The 8,826-nt window shown below is 33.5% G+C and overlaps 1 pseudogene; it reads left to right on the forward strand.

Annotated features, from left to right (window-relative positions):
- The first annotated feature begins 4,223 nt into the window (after window positions 1–4,223).
- LOC106344669 overlaps window positions 4,224–8,826 on the forward strand; it is a 7,214-nt pseudogene continuing 2,611 nt past the window's right edge.

Below are 8,826 nucleotides of genomic sequence, written 5' to 3' on the forward strand. Positions count from 1 at the left end.
CAGACTTTGGAAGACTTCTCAGAAGACTCTCGGAAGACCCTCGGAAGACTTATTGGGAAGTTTTCTAATTCATTTTATGCTAGAAGACGTCCCACAAAGTCTTCAGGAAATCTTCTGAAGTTTTCTGCTCAAAGTGGTATAAATTTTGGATATGTATTTTGTGTGTTGTATATATTAGATTTTAAAAAGTTATAGATTCAACCTAATGTGATTGTTTTATTTATTATTTAAGCATAAAAAACTATTTTTGAAGTTTTCTATGTTTTGAAGCCATTTGAATGCTTTTGAATATGCAGATTTTTTTCAGATCATAGCCAAAATTTGGAAGACTCCTAAGAAGACTTGGAAACTCTTGGAAACTCTTGGAAGTCTTCGGGAAATCTTTCGAAGTCTTCTGCCCAAAGTGGTACAAAGGAATGATGTCAAGTCGAGTCTAAACTTTTCTATGTTGAGGAATGATATTGACCTCCATGTCTAATAGTTTTGTTTATGGTCTATTTTATGATTTGTATGTGTAGTATTTTAGTTGTGATTTCTTTTGTAAACTTGAAAAGATGTTAATCAAAAGAATTTAGTAAATATGTTCACGTGTTGCCAAAGTACTTACATTATTGAAGTTATCTATACCACATACCATGAAAGTTTTTTAACCATTCTACCCACTCATAACAAAACACAACAACACAAAAATTTAGTCAAATTTACTAAAATTAAGAGAGAAGACTTCACAAGAAAACTTTATTAAATTCACAAAAGATCAAACTTGAATTATAAGTGAAAGTTGAAATTTTAAATCTCATATAAGTTAAAAAGGTATATCTTAAGATCTAAAAAGACACATTAAACCACATGACTTAGCATTCTTGAAGTTACTTAACACTTTTGAAAGTTAAAAACATACTTTGAAGTTACTTAACACTCTTCAAAATTTAACGTAGAAGACTAGAAACATTAGTAAACATAAATATATTAAATCTCATAATTATCACCAAATAAGTTATGAATTTCATCTAGGAGCCCCAATATTGACTAATACACATGAATTTATAAGAAAATATTAAAAATTCATTTTAATTGAAGAGAAAATGAAAGTTTATTAAGCATTGACGTAAAAGACTTCCTAAGAAGTATTCTATTTAAGTCATTTTTCCAATTGCAAATTAACGAAGGAAGACTTCTTAGGAAGTCTACTCTACATAAGCCATCTTTAGAAGCTTTCCTTTGTAAATATTTGCTTACTTTTGAATTTGAAAATTCTCGAAAATTCCAGGGAAGACTTCTCGAGTCTTTTCGGATAAACAAGTTAGTTTTGCAATTGAACAAAGTTTGTCAGAAATTTAACTTTTTATTGAAGACTTATATAGAAGTCTTTCTAATGTCGCAAGAAATCTACCTGAGATACTTTTGCAATTGAATATATTTGACTTTTCTAGAGAATACTTTTCTAAAACCCAGAATGAAATTTGAGAAGACTTCTTGCAACAGTGAGAAGACTTCTCATTAATATTAAGTGTTTTACTATTACTTTTCAATTGCAAAAATAATCCACGCAGACTTCATGCGACAATGAAAATACTTCGGGAAAACTTTCAGAAGACTTCTATAGAAGTTTTCCCAGAGAAGACTTCCCGAGAAGTCTTCTATAAAAAGTCAAATTACAATCAAACTTCGGTCAATTGCAAAAATAAATTGTTTATCCGAGAAGACTTCTCGAGAAGTCTTATCTGAGATTTTTCTGTTTTTTTTTAATAAATGAAAGTTAGAATTCTTGATGGAGAACACATCTAGCAAAGTCTTTTGAAAGTCTCTCCTAAGTTATCTGAAAGTCTTCACGAACAGATCTGAGAAAAAAAAACGATTTCATACCTTGTACCCGTGAGATGACTTGCTTAGCTTCTTCAAGCACCCAAAACTTCACTACAAAAGCTACCAAGTCGTTAATGACCACGGATCATGAGATTCAATGTCTCTATGAACCTTACAAAGTTTGGAATCAAAATCTTGGTTTTTGGATGAATTTGAAGAGAGAGTGAAAGAGATTTGGTTTGTGTGCATAAGTAATGAGATATGAAGAGTAAAAATTGAAACTTTGGTGCATTAAGAGCTTCGAATTGGTTGTTCATGGTGGTTAGTGTATTGATGGTAGTGGCAATATTGTAAATACTTGGTGAAGATGAGGATGATAAGGTAAAAGACTCATTTTCGGAAAAAAAGTAATGGCATTTTCGTGAATAACTAGAACTTCTAGGGTGAATATGAAAAAAAAAGTTTCAAAAAAAAAATATGGGTTATTTTTGTGTTTGACTTGAAATTTTAAGTCATATTTGAAAAAACCCTATATATACGAGTTTTATTTTTGTTTTTCTTTATATTTTTCCAAAAACATAAGCAAAAAGATATATCTATAAGTTTTAAAACTATAGGATTTTGATATTTTGTTAAAAACAACATATATCAAATTGTACATTATCTTATAAATTATATTTATCAACCTAAGAGCAAACTAAAAAAAAAATCTAACTAACATTGTTCTTCTTTTAGTCTAATTATAACCAAATAAATTGTGATTCATTCTAAAAGAATTGATACAATCCATTATACCAAAATATGAATATCCAAAGATTCCGAACCAATCAAAATATGAACAATCAATCAACCAATTATTATAATTTAGCTATTATGTATATATATATACACATTAATATATGTACATGAATTTTCAAAATATTAAAACTTATGAATATTAATGAAACTATCATTCAATATTTTATTTTTTATTTTTTCTAAAACAATATATATCAAACTATAAAATTTTACAAAATAGATTACAAATATAATAGGATGAAGTGAATTACTTGAAGTTAAAAATATAATAACCTAATTTTAATTTTATAAAAACCAAAAAAATATTTGTTCAATTTAAAAGAATAGATGCAACTCAACATACTAAAATGAATAATTTAATTATTACAAAATATTATATTTAAAATCATATGTCTAATTAAGAAGAGACATAATTATATGTAATAAATGTTTTATTTATTTATCATACATATAAATTACAAAATAAATTAACATTTATAAGCAGACAAAAGTGACAACAAATATTTACCTATTTTATAATTTAATTATTTTATAAATTTTTATATGAGTACGGAAAATACTCTATTAAAACTTAAGGGTGTCAAAATGAGTTATAATTCATGAGTTAGCGCAACTGAGCTGAACTTTTTCATGAGCATGATCTCTGTTTTTTAGGCTCATCCAATTAATGAGCATAATGATCGATCTTATATTAGATCACGAACTATATGAACAATCTTTAATGAACATAAGCTAACTCATGAGCTTGGTCGTTTTTATACTTATATATATATATATATATATATATATGACATCTACTTTTCTTTTGTAAAACAAAAATAGTTTTTATATTAATCATATTATCTTCTAAAGTTAAAATGTAAAACCAATTTTTTTTAAATATACATAAAAATGTAAAAGATTATTGATAGCAATGCTCGTATCATATATATCTTTAGAATTAAAATGAAAAATAAAATATTCCTAAGATTCTCATGCGGCATCCGAGCTTTTTGGTTTTACAAATAATAAATGAGCTGAGCTGAGTTAGCTTATGAAACATCCGAGCTCATTATGAGCTGAGCTGAGTTGAGCGAGCTACCTCATTTTGACACCCTTATTAAAACTGAAGTACAAAACAATACTTAACTATTTTTAATTGATTTCTTACATCTTCTTCCTTCATTTTTACATTCTTTTTTTTCACTCTTTTTAATTACTTCATTAATTATATTTACCATAATAATTCGACAACATTTATTTTTACGTGTTAACCAAAATAATTTCTCAAGTTTGAATGAAATTTGATTTATTCATGACAAGAATTCAACTAATTAATAATTTTTTATTAGTTTACAGAATCAATTAGACATGGACATCTAGGTACCCGTTCGAGTACGGATTGTTTTTTTTTGGTATCATATTTTTGGGTTTAAAGTTAAACTTTGTTCGGATATTATAATTTTTCGGACGGGGTTCGGACTGGGATCCTTCCGGATCCGGATATATTTGTAGGAACCTAAAAATATCCAAATAACTTATGTATTTAGAAATTTGTTAAACAATTTATAAAAATGTTGAAATTAACACCCACATGTAGAAACAATTCAAGTGTTAGGGGAATATAATAAATAGAAAGAATGTGGGTTTTCAAGAAGAGAGTATCGTTGAGATGGATAAACAAGAGAAGACATGAGCGATCCAAAGAGAAGAGATCACAACCAAGCCATATTCCTATTGATCTAACCTTGGAGATACTCTCAAGACTTCCTGCGAAAATCAATCGTGAGATTTGGATGTGTCTCGAAGCTATGGTCCTCTTTAACCAGACTTCTAAGTTTTAACAACTTGTTCATGCTCATTCACCTTCAGGGCGGCCGCGTCTTCTGCTCACCGTCTCATCAGGTGGTAAGAAATATGGTTTATTGTTACCTCAACGCCAGAATCCTGACAGGTCTTATCCTCTGTTCTTCAGATTTCAACTGACATGAGCTATGCTCAATCCGAGAGTGTTCAAGGATTGATTTAACTACCCGGATTCAAAATTTTGAACCCAACCTTGAGGCGGTTTTCTTCCTTATTTCCACATCCTGTTAGTGCAAAGATGACACTACAATTAGGTAATGCAGAAGATAAGTCAAGAGACAAAATAGATACAAGCAACCAACTATTGCTTTATTAAAAATCGCCTAAACAATCTATTACAAGACTTGCTTATCAGCTTTACAAAGCCTGTTAACATCCTAACAACTGCTACTGAAAGATTCCTAATCTACCCAAACTTGTCTCTCTGTCGTCAGTACTTCAGCAACTGCTTTAGCACGACCCAAGACCACCCCTAAGGGATTTTCACCCTTCCTCTATAATAATAGCCAGTGTCTTCTGGAATACACACGACTCCATAGCTCTTTTATAGTGATCTCCACGTTCCTGAAACCCTAGCCTCCAAGGAATATGGATATGGACAACTTCCATATCAATAAGTACAGTTTCCTTTCCTTGAAATGCACTTATTCCACAAAGGCATAAACTTGCTCCCCAAGTTTATCTCTTGTTTTTTCTCCACGGTATAGACTTTCTCCTCAAGTTTATCCCACGCCAGCTCAGCATCTTGGGTCCACATGGTCTCTACCACTCTGCATGCCTCCTGGTTCACTCTCTGACACACACTACCTCAGCAACTACTTCAACGACTACGTCAAGACATAAACCCTCAGTTTATCCTTCTCCATCTCAGCATATCTTGCATCCACATGGTAACCCACCACTCCGCATGCCTTATGTAGTAACGACTAATGCATCCAGCATCAGTGACTTCGTCGCCTAGTTAGTCACGAAAGACTATTGACATCTACAAGCTCCACTTGCATCATCAATCTCCCCCTTTTAGCTTTGTGTGCCGATCAAGCACAATATCCTTCTGGTTCAACAACCATGTTTCCTCACGTGGAAACTTTCACACTTGATATGTCATTCTCCCCCACGAGAGTTGCACTATCTTCATCTTCTATAATAGATATACTTTTCTCCCCCACGAGATAAGCATCATCTACTTCAGGACGTCCATCACCATGCTCTTCTCCCCCACGAGATATGCACTCCTTGGACCAGAACGTCACCACTTCTCCCCTGCTTGATTGCATACTAAGCTAAAACAGATGCTTAGATGTCAATATAAACATCACAGACACACCCGTCTGCTTCTTCATGCGTACTGCATCAGGCTATGACGCATCCGCCGAAATACTTCTTGAACTACCTCTCGAACCACTCCTTGTCTTGGCTCCTTAGGCTTGGGCTTCTTCCTCTCTGTTGTAAATATGGTAGGCTCCTCCCACCCAGTCTTCACAGCTATCCACACAGCATCATTGATTCCTCGAACCAACAGCTTCATTCATACCTTGCGATGACCATACCGACCATCCTTCAACATGATTGTCTTCTGCATAGAACAATCGTGTACATCTTCACCTTCAGGATCACACTAGTAACTTAGATGATCCGCTCTTATACCACTCGTTAGTGCAAAGATGACACCACAATTAGGTAATGCAAAAGATAAATCAAGAGACAAAATAGATACAAGCAACCAACTATTGCTTTATTAGAAATCGCCTAAACAATCCATTACAAGACTTGCTTATCAGCTTTACACAAACTGTTAACACCCTAACAGCTGCTACTGAAAGATTCCTAATTTACCCAAACTTGTCTCTCTGTCGTCAGTACTTCAGCAACTGCTTCAGCACGATCCAAGAACACCCCTAAGGGATTTTCACCCTTCATCTATTATAATAGCCAGTGTCTTCTGGAATACACACGACTCCATAGCTCTTTTATAGTGATCTCCACGTTCTTGAAACCCCAGCCTTCAAGGAACATGGATATGGACAACTTCCATATCAATAAGTACACTTTCCTTTTCTTGAAATGCACTTATTCCTCAAGGCATAAACTTGCTCCCCAAGTTTATCCCTTGCCTTTTCTCCACGTTATAAACTTGCTCCTCAAGTTTATCCCACGCCAGCTCAACAACTTGTGTCCACATGGTCTATACCACTCTGCATGCCTCCTGGTTCACTCTCTGACACACACTGCCTCAGCAACTACTTCAACGACTACGTCAAGACATAAACCCTCAGTTTATCCTTCTCCATCTCAGCATATCTTGCATCTACATGGTAACTCACCACTCTGCATGCCTTTGTAGTAACGACTAATGCATCCAGCATCAGTGACTTTGTCGCCTATTTAGTCACGGAAGACTATTGACATCTACAAGCTTCACTTGCATCTTCACATCCCAATGAACACATCCCGACTCAAAATTGTAAGTGTTATTTAGGATACGATCCGTTGGAGAGTAAACACAAAGTTCTCTGCATATTACATTCTGAAGAGCTACGGGTTCTTACATTGGGAGCTCAAGAATCATGGAGATATTAACCAAAGGTATTCCTATGCATAGTCCAAGAGGATATGGGCGATGCTTCAGTGGAGTTTTGTATTATGAAGCTCATGTTGAAGGTCAAAATATAATAATGAGCTTTGACGTCAAATCTGAAAGTTTCAGTCCGAAAAAATATCCGGAGGCTCTTTCTCGTTTGGGGTTTGATATGATACCTTATGAGGGAAGGCTAGCCTTGGTTACTTATAGCTTTGGCTTAAGTAATGTTGATCTCTACATTTTGAATGATGCAGATGGACACGAATGGACGCATCAAAGCTTTATTAACATATTTTGTAAAAGCAAATTATGGAGGAATCCTGTGATTTTCAAGGGTATTACTGATGATGGTGAGTTTTTTTTTTTTTTTTTTTTTGTGAGCTTGTTTTTGCACCATCTATATTGTCAGAATCGTATTGTATTATATATTTCAATCCGAGGAGAAATAGAATTAGAGAAGCCTTGTTTGAAGGAGTCAAGGGTGAGATTAGACGCCGTTGTGGACTTGCTCCATCAAGGAGTCTTCTTCCTTTGTAGAACCACCACCTTTGTAGCCCATTGCTCTTCAGTTTTACTTTGTTCTTTGTTTCCCCTTTCAATGAGAGTTAGTTTTTTCAATGAATTATTACTCTTTTCTTGTGTTCCATTAATTGTGCACCTCAGTGTTACTTTTTTTGTGATTCATTCAGTTATTTTCTGTGCAGTTACTTAGATTTACTCTCAAGCCACAAGAATCACTTATAACTGAAACAGATCGTTATTTCTAAACATGATCAAGAGTCAGACAGTAATCAGAAAAGCTGTATAATCAACTACATTGTTTCTTTTTTGTCTTTTTGTGTTGTCTTTTTTCTTAACGATTAGTTTAGCTAAAATTGGATGTATATATCTCCCTACAGAGATCGCTGCAAGTCGATCGTTCTACATTTATTTTTGTAAGCCTCAATGTTTCTTATTTATTTGTTTGTTTCTTTAGGTTTTAGTTTTTTTCATAGGGAAACCGTTTTGCTAAATTGAGTGTCGCCCCGCCGTAGAGTAATCGTTCTTAACATTTTTTCCCTTTAATTTATTTTGTTAAGTAAAGAGGAAAAGGGGGTTCAATTTCAGACAAACCCCTAAAATAAATTAGAGAGTCTAAAGGGTTCAATTTCTTTTGTATCATAATTATTTTAGGCCCGAAAATAAATTTGAGAGTTTTTAAGGGGTTCGATTTCTTTTGTATCATAATGATTTTAGGTCTCTTTTTCGGTTTTTCCAAGTCGGTCCATTATATCGTGCGGCCTACAAACTTTTATCTATACTGAAACCCTAAGTAGAAACGATTCAAGTCAAAAGGAAAATATAACAAACGCCAGCATCTATACAGCGCAATCCAACTATGCCCAAATACTTGATTTCCAAAATCTCATGTATGTATCTGTAGTATACATCATCTCCTGATGCAGAACAAACGCCAGCATCATAAGTCGTACTCGAACGTCTCCTCTTCTGAGTTGTGAATGCATATCCTCGAGTACAAAATCTAGGATATGACTTCACAACAAATTTTGGTCCAACGACCATCTCGCGTATCCAATCGTCAAATGTTTCACCTCTGGCCAAACCAGCAGACACCTATATTAATAGCACATATATATATGTTATATCAATAAATGTGAATTAGTATAAATATGTGATAAATGATATTTTAATTAATTTAAAGCACTCACATAAGTAAACATCCATCCAGAAAATTCTCTCTGCTTCATTTCTTCTAGTTCGTCCTCTGTGGCGTATCTATATTCGAACCGCTTTTC

Source organism: Brassica oleracea, chromosome C5 (assembly GCF_000695525.1).
Source record: "Brassica oleracea var. oleracea cultivar TO1000 chromosome C5, BOL, whole genome shotgun sequence".
NCBI lineage: Eukaryota > Viridiplantae > Streptophyta > Magnoliopsida > Brassicales > Brassicaceae > Brassica > Brassica oleracea.